The following is a 9,386-nucleotide window of genomic DNA, read 5'->3' as shown; positions in this document are numbered from 1 at the left end:
GAAGAAGGGGAAGCAGAAACTAGAAACTTCCCGCTAAGTGTCAACTGAAAGCGAAGTGAAGTCGCTCAGTCATGTCCGACTCTTTGCAACCCCGTGGACTGTGGCCCACCAGGCTCAACTGAAGATCATTCAAAACTAAGGAGAAGGTACTTGGCAAGTTGAAATGTAAATGAAGGGCAAATAGCAATTTGCAATTTGCTTTGCGCGCACAATTCTTTAAAGCACTTCTGCTATGTGAAATGAAGCATCCCATTGCCCTAGGTGTGCTTAAACCCTTAAGGTGATGGTGATCTGGACCTTGTAGGACAACTCCTCTGCTCCTGAGTAAAGGGGAACTGCCCTTTCAGGTCCATTCTTGAACATTTCTAGGTTTCCACAGGCAGGATGAAAATTCCCAAAAGAATGCTAAACACGTGCTCCATGAATTCTTATTTATCCACCTATATGCCTGCCATCTCCATCTAGGTGTTTCACAGGCATTTCAAATAAAGCCTGGGAAATCCTGCTCCTTCAGTCTCCCATCTCCGTGGAGGGAAGCAGCATACCCCTGCAGAGTCCTCTCATTTGCTCCTGCCTTGAATCCAGTCCCCCTGCCAAGTTCTGTTGTCTCTGTCTCTAAAACAGATCCTGAATCTGCCTCTGTCTCCTCTATTACCACCTTGTCTAGACTAGGTGTCATTTCTTACCTGGATTGTTACAATGGCTCCTACTTGGCCTCCCCTCTTGCACAACTGCCAATCTATAGTCTAACCAGTGTCCAGAAGAATCTTTCAAAATTAATATAAATCAGTGCATCCCCCTGTTTAACATTATGTTCAAGCTGGTTTTAGAAAAGACAGAGAAACCAGAGATCAAATTGCCAACATCCGCTGGATCATGGAAAAAGCAAGAGAGTTCCAGAAAAACATCTATTTCTGCTTTATTGACTATGCCAAAGCCTTTGACTGTGTGGATCACAATAAACTGGAAAATTCTGAAAGAGATGGGCATACCAGACCACCTGACCTGCCTCTTGAGAAATCTGTATGCAGGTCAGGAAGTAACAGTTAGAACTGGACATGGAACAACAGACTGGTTCCAAATAGGAAAAGGAGTACGTCAAGGCTGTATATTGTCACCCTGCTTATTTAACTTCTATGCAGAGTACATCATGAGAAACACTGGACTGGAAGAAACACAAGCTGGAATCAAGATTGCTAGGAGAAATATCAATAACCTCAGATATGCAGATGACACTACCCTTATGGCAGAAAGTGAAGAGGAACTCAAAAGCCTCTTCATGAAAGTAAAAGAGGAGAGTGAAAAAGTTGGCTTAAAGCTCAACATTCAGAAAACGAAGATCATGGCATCTGGTCCCATCACTTCATGGGAAAGAGATGGGGAAACAGTGGAAACAGTGTCAGACTTTTTTTGGGGGGGCTCCAAAATCACTGCAGATGGTGACTTCAGCCATGAAATTAAAAGACGCTTACTCCTTGGAAGAAAAGTTATGACCAACCTAGACAGTATATTCAAAAGCAGGGATGTTACTTTGCCAACAAAGGTCCATCTAGTCAAAGCTATGATTTTTCCAGTAGTCATGTATGGATGTGACAGTTGGACTATAAAGAAAGCTGAGCACAGAAGAGTTGATGCTTTTGAACTGTGGTGTTGGAGAAGACTCTTGAGAGTCCCTTGGACTGCAAAGAGCTCAAACCAGTCAATCCCAAGGAAATCAGTCCTTAATATTCATTGGAAGGACTGACGGCTGAAACTCCAATACTTTGGCCACCTGATGTGAAGAATTGACCCATTGGAAAACACCCTGATGCTGGGGAAGATTGAAGGCAGGAGGGGAAGGGGACAACAGAGAATGAGATGGTAGGATGGCATCACTGACTCAATGGACATGAGTTTAAGCAAGCTCAGGGAGCTGGTGATGGATAGTGAAACCTGGTGTGCTGCAGTCCATGGGGTTGCAAAGAGTCGTACACGATTGAACGACTGAACTGAATTGTGAGTCCAGTTTGGGTTTCAGGCTGCCAGTCTGCAATCCTTTGCCTACATTAGAGCAAAGAGCTTGGTTCTTTAACCCTATACACGTATAACAACCCCATACACCCCCCACACAGCTGGAATCACACCTATGTGATAATAAGAGGCCTGAGGTCCCACCCTTTTCTGGAGACTCTATCTAGATAAATAGCTAGTCTCAGGTTTTTTGTGTGTATGTGTGTTTCTGTTTTTATTTGTTTCACTGCTGTGTTGATGGTATCTGATAAACAACATCCTTTTCTCTTTGTCCTTGTTCTAGCTCATCAAATTATTTTCACTGTAAATTCCAAGCTTTCTGATGCCAGTGGTTTTGAGCGGCACAGGAAGGAGGATTGAGGTGGTAGGTGGGGTGGCATTTTGGCTGCTAAAGCCCTGTGACTTTTCCATCTGTCATCAATCACCAGTCACTCTGTTCTCTGAGGACCACAAAGACAGAGGAAGGCCACTCTTTTCCACACTCTCCTCGGACAGTTCTTTTAAACTTGCTTTTGTCCTTCAAAGCTAACTTTGATACAGTCAGCCTAGAAAACAGAAGCCTGCGGCCAAGTCATTTTGTCCCTAATTTGTAAGAGGGCTTTACACATTATGAAATTTATTTTCTTATTCTTATATGTATCGCTCTTGTTTTTCCTAATTTTAGAAACATTGTTTATCATGCCTTTCTCTGTAATTCTGTACCTGCTTATAGCTTTTCTCAGTCTATTTTAACATTATAGATACTAGAAATGGGACCATTTAAAAGCATTGATTGGAGAAGGAAATGGGAACTCACTCCAGTATTCTTGCCTGGAGAATCTCATGGACAGAGAAGCCTGGTAGGCTACAGTCCAAGGGGTCGAAAAGAGTCAGACATGACGGAGTGACTTCACTTACTTGCTAAAAGCATTGATAAACAAATTATATCACTTAGAAATCCATAACTTCTTTCAAAGTCAGAAGATAGAACTAAATCTGTTTTGGGTAAATATGCATCTTCTTTTAAAGTTGTTTTATATTACAATCATAAAATAAAATAATTATAATTAATGGATCTTTTTTTAGCTCTATGGAAAGCAAATTTGATTTATCCGATTTAGGTGATTTTCCCTGATATTTCATTTTCAAATATAAGTCATGTCTATGGTGATTTTGTAGCTTCCCTTGTGGCTCAGCTGGTAAAGAATCTGCCTGTAATATGGGAGACCTGGGTTCAATCCCTGGGTTGGAAAGATCCCCTGGAGAAGGGAAAGGCTACCCACTCCAGTATTCTGGCCTGGAGAACTCCATGAACTATATATCCATGGGGTCGCAAACAGTCGGACATGACTAGCAACTTTCACTAAAGCTTATTGGAAGTTGTCAATTCTGAAGAAGCCTAGGAGGGAAGGGCCCATATTGTGATGCCATTTCTTTGATTTGGGGAAAAAATAGCTCTTCCTACTTGAAAATCTCAGCATACTGACAGGACAATCTGACTGACTTACTGCTTATAAAGTACGAGTTTGACCCTCATGTGAATGGGTGTTTATCCCTGCTAAACTTATGCTTTGGACCGCAAACGCTGTAATTTTAATCAGGATGCCAACCCACTGGAGGGATTGTCCCAAACTGTTTTTTTGTGACATCCATTTTGGATCAAATGCAGATTTCTCCTTATGCCAAATTCTGTACTCTGACTCATAGTATTACACAGTTTTCCTCTTAACGTAGATAAAATGCCTACCAGCTGATAGATTTTGTATGGAACACATTAAGAACAGGCATCTTTTTTGTTTTTTGTATTTCTTACTCTTTTCTATATTCTTAAGCATTCACAACACAAACTGTCTTGAGTAATGATGGCTTATGATGAAAAATCTGTCATACTCTTACCTGACCAAGGTTGGCTACATAATTTGCTTGGTCAGGTGCAGAATGAAAATGTGGGACCCCTGTTCAAAAGCAGGGGGAAAAAAGGGCAGCTAAAGGTACTAGTTTAATAGGAGTAATGGTGGTAAATGGGAAACTCAGTGAATCTGAAAACTGCAAAAGTAATATGGGGAGGGTCGTCAGTATTCTACATAATATAATAAACTACAATAGTATATTCATATGATATCTTGATTTATTATGAACATTGTTTTGGCTCACTTGTCTGCAAATTAAGATTTACACTTGTCATTTTAACAGGTAAGAAATTCATTCCATTTAGTTTCTTTTTCAAGAGCTATGCCTGAAAGCATTATCAGTCACTCAGCAAATGTAAGATCACAACTTATGATCATTTTCATTTTGAAAGGATCTTTCTGCTGATGCAATTGCTGAGAATATTTTATAGGCTGTGACAACACTAAGATACATTTCTAATGACTTATTTTGAAATAGATATTTTAGTAGTTCTAGTCTATTCTATGGAGAAGGAAATGGCAACCCACTCCAGTGTTCTTGCCTGGAGAATCCCAGGGACGGCAGAGCCTGGTGGGCTGCCGTCTATGGAATCGCACAGAGTCGGACACGACTGAAGCGACTTAGCAGCAGCAGCAGTCTATTCTAGTGTTGGTTCTTGTGGGACTGTTTTTCTAAACAGATTTAATTTTTCACATGGATTTGTTTTATGTAAGTCTGAGTTTAAAGTATGAGTGTGCATAATGTCATTTTAACGTTTCCTCAGTTATAAAGCAGTGTTTCTTGAAACTTGTGGAGGTTGTACAAGTAACTGAAAGTGACTTTGTGATTTGACTATAATTTGAAAATCTTGTTTAAGCTTTCTGTCATCTTAGCTTCAATTACAAGGAAAGAAAATTAATTCCCTATGGCTTTCCTCATTAAAAACTGGTTCATTCACAGGAGAAGAAGGAGAGGGTAGGACAAACTGGGAAAGCAGTAATGACTATACACTCAGTTCAGTTCAGTGCAGTCGCTCAGTCGTGTCTGACTCTTTGCGACCCCATGAATCACCACATGTAAAATACATAGCTAGAGCAAAGTGCCTGTACAACATGGAGCTCAATTCAGAGCTCCGTGATGATGTAGAGCAGTTTGATAGGGGGTGGGAGGCAGGCTCCAGAGAGAAGGGATATATGTATACATACAGCCGATTCACATTGTTGTACAGTAGAAACTAATACAATATTGTAGAGTAGTTATACCCCAAACCCCAAACAACGACAAATGACTCATTCAAACCTTCGAATGAAAATAGTGTCTTTAAACACTGAAGGATAGTTGCTTTCAATAACATAGTTTACCACATAGTGAGTCAGTACTGTTATAGCTTTAGTCTATATATAATAACTTTATAAATACATATAAAAATAACAGGCTATATTCCCTGCGCTGTACATTACATTCTTGTATCTTATTTATTTTATACCTAGTAATTACCTCTTAATCCCCTACCAGTATATTGCCTCTCCTCCTACCTCTCTTCCCACTGATAATGACTAGTTTTTTCTCTGTATCTACGAGTCTTTTTGTTGTATTCATTTATTTTAAATTCCACATATAAGTGATAACCAAAGTATTTGTCTTTCTCTGACTTATTCCACTAAGTATAAAACCCTCTAAGTTCACCCATGTTGTTGCACGTGGAAAATTTTCATTTTTTTTTTCCTTTGTGGCAGTTCTGCATGGCAAACGGAAGTTTCCCAACCAGGGATTGAACCCACGTCCCCTGCAGTGGAAGCACAGAGTCAACCACTGGGCCACCAGGGAGGTAAAAAATTACTTTCTTTTTAAGTATAAGGCTGAGTATATATACCACATCTTCTTTATAGTGTTTTATTCTGTAGAATGTGGGTAATCCTTTTATTTCTGTTTCTACATGTGTGGTTATTTGCTTCACAATGCGGCAGCAGTTTTCAAAACCAGAGATTCTAAACTCTTTGGGAATTCTAATAATTCCCTGATATGTTTCATTGCAATGTTCATGTGTTTGGCACTAACTTACTGATATGGTCTGCTGCCTGAGTGCCAGCAGTTGCTGTCCCAGTGTCAGGCTGGAGAGGTGATGTTTGTGTGCTGACCGGAAGCAGCCGGCTGGCTTCCCACTGCAGGTCCTGGTGCTGTCCCCATGCAGGGGCCCTTCGTGTCTGTGGAGCCAGCGCTGCCACAGCTGTTGCCTCTGCTTCTGCTATTGCCTCCACCATCCTCCCAGCCTGGCTGCACCGAGCTGCTCAGACGCATGTGTGTGCATGCTGGGTTGCCTGCGTGGCCTGAGCCCTCTGCACTCAGGTAGGCATAACCTCTGGTCACGTTCCCGCTGCTCACGTGCATGTTCCATTGTCCCAACAGACTTCATCTATCAACACAAGTTCAAAAATAAAATCATTACAAATAGCAACCGCAATCATTCCAGATAGCAACAGCAGAGGATTAAACCAAGCATGGGGCCCTTCTATGCCTGTGCGATGGCCTAGCTCTTTTGCTTATGAAGCCACATATGGTTTCACAGCCTATCAAGTGTCCGGATCTGAACTGTAAGGAGGAGATCATGAGGTGCTAGGGAAATGATGACACCGATGGACTTCCTCCATGACTTTAATGTAAGGCAATAGGTTGTTGATAAACCTATGTCATCTTCATACTGAAATGTGGGCTTCTTGAGATCAAGAATCATGTCTATATAACCTTGTGTGTACCACAGAGCCTACCTCCATGCTTTGCATATAGCAGGTGCTAAATTTGGTTGAATAGATAAACAGCTCTTCTTTTGTTTTCAGAGAGGTAACATGTAAAGACCTGGCCACAGATAGGTGATCTTTTTAAATAAGGCACTAAGCTGATAAAAGTCGGTGTCAAAAATTCTGGCAACTGCCTGATCCAGGAGAAGGAACATCCTTAGTAAGCATTGTGTTTCCTGTATGGAGTCTCTAAATGTGCCTGGCTGTAAACTTCTGAGTTTGACAGGAGCCTTTCTGTCTTTCCCTGGACTTAAAGAGACTATTTCACAATAAATTGTGGAAAATCCTGAAAGAGATGGGAATACCAGACCACCTAACCTGCCTCTTGAGAAATCTGTATACAGGCCAGGAAGCAACAGTTAGAACTGGATACGGAACAACAGACTGGTTCCAAATAGGAAAAGGAGTACGTCAAGGCTGTATATTGTCACCCTGCTTATTTAACTTCTATGCAGAGTACATCATGAGAAACACTGGACTGGAAGAAACACAAGCTGGAATCAAGATGGCTGGAGAAATATCAATCACCTCAGATATGCAGATGACACCACCCTTATGGCAGAAAGTGAAGAGGAACTAAAAAGCCTCTTGATGAAAGTAAAAGAGGAGAGTGAAAAATTTGGCTTAAAGCTCAACATTCACAAAACTAAGGTCATGGCATCCGGTCCCATCACTACATGGGAAAGAGATGGGGAAACAGTGGAAACAATGTCAGACTTTATTTTTGGGGGCTCCAAAATCACTGCAGATGGTGACTTCAGCCATGAAATTAAAAGACGCTTACTCCTTGGAAGAAAAGTTATGAGCAACCCAGATAGCATATTCAAAATCAGAGACATTACTTTACCGACTAAGGTCTGTCTCTTCAAGGCTATGGTTTTTCCTGTGGTCATGTATGGAGGTGAGAGTTGGACTGTGAAGAAGACTGAGCGCTGAAGAATTGATGCTTTTGAACCGTGGTGTTGGAGAAGACTCTTGAGAGTCCCTTGGACTACAAGGATATCCAACCAGTCCATTCTGAAGGAGATCAGCCCTGGGATTTCTTCGGAAGGAATGATGCTAAAGCTGAAACTTCAGTACTTTGACCACCTCATGTGAAGAGTTGACTCATTGGAGAAGACTTTGATGCTGGGAGGGACTGGGGGCAGGAGGAGAAGGGGACAACCGAGGATGAGATGGCTGGATAGCATCACTGACTTAATGGACGCAACTCTGAGTGAACTCTGGGAGTTGGTGATGGACAGGGAGGCCTGGCGTGCTGCGATGCATGGGGTCGCAAAGAGTCGGACACGACTGAGCAACTGAACTGAACTGAAAAGATATTAAGCTAATTGATTTTCACTTTTTCTCCGTTGTTTCCTGAGGGGATTTAATTTCTTTCCTTCCCAAGGTTGAAAAGAAAAAGTGAAAGTTGCTCATCATGTCCTACTCTTTGTGACCCCATGGACTGTACAATCCATGGAATTTTCTCCAGGCCAGAATACTGGAGTGTGCAGCTGTTCCCTCCTCCAGGGGAATCCTCGCAACCCAGGGACTGAACCCAGGTCTCCCACATTGCAGGTGGATTCTTTACCAGCTGAGCCACCCGGGAAGCCCAAGAATACTGGAGTGGGTGGCTTATCTCTTCTCCAGCAGATCTTCCCAATCCAGGAATTGAACTGGGGTCTCCTGCATTGCAGGCAGACTCTTTACCAGCTGAGCTATCAGCGAAGCCCTAGGTTAAGATGGTGTTATTCTTCACCCAGAGTTTCCAAAGATGATTTTATAAATATTGTCTTAGACCTAATGATGAAAGACTGCTGACTAGGGAAATCTAACCTGCAAGTGGGAAATGCTGAAGGGAAAGAGCAAAGTCTATAATTCTGCTTGTGACTTAAAAAAAAACAACAAAACTGTCTTCTGCGGTAGACAAATCAGGGTGCAACTGCTCCATCAAGTAGCACAAGCATTTGCCTTGTTTCGCTTACTATATAAAAGTTTGAAATTTAGGGTAATGAAAACGGACATTGTGAGTCATGAAATGGAAGGCAGGTCTGGATTCTGCAGGGCAGATGCGCAGTCTGCAGAGAGCCAGCCCTCTTTGCCAACTTCTACTAACCAGGTTAAGGTCTAGCCACACCCCGAATTCCTGTTGATACCTTTATGTTCTATGAGTAAGTAAAATGTATTAGCATGCATACCAAAAATGGCATACTCAGAGGTTACTTATTCATCCCAACACACCCTCTTACTATCAGGTGCTTCTGATTCTAAATTACTACACATTCCAGAAGATATGATCTGGGGAATGCAAATAAAATTCATCTGAGTTAAAAGCCTAAGTCTCTCTTATATTAAAAAAATAACAAGAGCAACAATAACACTTTACAACTTCACAGCCTGGAAAATTGTACCGAGAAGGGAAAAAATATTAAAGTATATAAACTGTGATTTTGGACAGGGTAAATTCCAACTTGTTCTACACATTCTAGACAGAGCTGGGTGCCAGTGGTGAGATTCCAGAGGAGCTGTGCAGGCCCCTGTCAGCACACACATGGGGTGGCAAGTGAGCAATGGCTAAGCTGTGAATCTCAGGAAGACTGGCCCTGGGAGAGGACCCCTCTAGCTATGTAGAGACCCTAGAGGGGTGTGGCACGTGTCCTGAGGAGGACAGGGACGGCTATCATCAGCATGTCCAGTAGTGGTTCCTCTCCCAGCTGGGGTGCCTGGGCC

The sequence above is a fragment of the Ovis canadensis genome, chromosome 6, assembly GCF_042477335.2.
Source record: "Ovis canadensis isolate MfBH-ARS-UI-01 breed Bighorn chromosome 6, ARS-UI_OviCan_v2, whole genome shotgun sequence".
NCBI lineage: Eukaryota > Metazoa > Chordata > Mammalia > Artiodactyla > Bovidae > Ovis > Ovis canadensis.
This window is presented reverse-complemented; position numbering follows the sequence as displayed.